This window comes from Acyrthosiphon pisum, unplaced genomic scaffold, assembly GCF_005508785.2.
Source record: "Acyrthosiphon pisum isolate AL4f unplaced genomic scaffold, pea_aphid_22Mar2018_4r6ur Scaffold_21701;HRSCAF=24638, whole genome shotgun sequence".
Lineage (NCBI taxonomy): Eukaryota > Metazoa > Arthropoda > Insecta > Hemiptera > Aphididae > Acyrthosiphon > Acyrthosiphon pisum.
In genome coordinates this window covers 6609-8238 of record NW_021771197.1, presented here as the reverse complement: position 1 = coordinate 8238, position 1630 = coordinate 6609, and positions in this window count along the sequence as shown.

The window sequence follows — 1630 nt, the reverse complement described above, 5'->3', positions numbered from 1 at the left end:
TCACGGAACTACAATTTACATTTGAAAGGTAATTGCATTTAGAATCACTACAACAAATAAGCGCTAGAGCGTAAATTTCCAGCTGTTTAATACTGATAATGGAGATTCATTTCGGTAGACACTTTTCTAGATTCGATGGGCAACCATACTATCTTTAATCGTGACCTATACCTATACTAACTACTTAGTACTTACCTAGTCAAAACACCTAGTACTATACAAAATATATCTTTTTTTGAAATAACGTACAATGTAGGCTCAGTGACGAGTAAATAACGAATGACAAAAGTAGTGCAAGCAGCACTTTGGTCACAGACAAAACTTCAGATATGATTCAAAACTGACGCAGGTTCTGACATGTTTGATCGGTGTACGGACTTGCGTGATTTTCACTATATTTCAATAACAAATTTCGGGAGTAACATGTTACTATAAAATCACGTGTCATATCACGCGTCGGATCACTCATCATGTTACTTTGGTGAGCCCTGTGTTTGCGCCCAAACAATATTTGTAATTTTTGTGTTAATGTGGTAACGCTGCGCTCCACTGTTGCAGCACCGGTCGGCAGTGAAGCCTAGCTGTTGTTTGCGACCAACCAGCAGTGTGGCCTTCGTTATCACACATTCGTATTATCGTTATCCGTCTTGTGATTAACCGTTTTTGTGATATCCAAAATATATTATCGTGAGTTTTCCTACTTTTTCGTCGTGTTCATAATGTTTTTTTTTATACTTCATCGTTCTTCTTTTGCCGTCACTCGAGCTGTACGGTGTTCCAGCCAGTGTCGAAACGTGTAACTCCAAAGTGCAAAAACCTCATTTCACATTTCATCGTCATTTTGTCAATCGTTTGTTTCATGTTGTGATTTGCTTCTGTAAGTATTGTTCATAGCCACAACATTGTGCTCTTTTAATATTATTTTCCACATTCAGGGCTGACAGCGGCATACTTATAGAAGCACGTGGTTCATTTGTTGTTGGTGAATTATATGTTAGTGAATTGTTGCACGGCTGAGCTGGTGGCTCGTTAGTCGCACGCTCTTGGGATCTTCACATATTTTAGTATTATATTGTATTTTTTATTGTGAGAATTTGTGTATCCCAAGACGGTAGCGTTCTGGTTTGAAGCCGCTAACGGACACCAGCACACAGGTAATCAGCTGACGAGCTGCATATTATTATTATACACAATTATACATATTGCCTATTATTATTATACACAATTATACCTACATATTATACACTATCATACACATTGCAATACAAAGACTTCATGAATGATTAAAGAAACAGTGTTATTATTTTATATTATCCTTATATTATCACCTCTTTATTATAAGTTTAATAGAGATATCTACTCAGCGTAGGGGAGTACCGTATCCGCTATGGAGAGGACGTTGGTTGCGCGCACACCCTGCGCCTAAGTTTTACAAACTTGATTGATTCTAAACGTAACTGAATTGCTTTTGAATGAAGATGATAACTTATTTGATAAAGAAGTAAATGTTTCCAAGACAAGCGAAGGAAATAGTAGTATATTACTCGACTCTAAGAAGTCGTCACTGATGATAACATTTACTGAACAACGTTGAAACTAAAGGTACCTATTAAATTAATTTTAAAGTAGC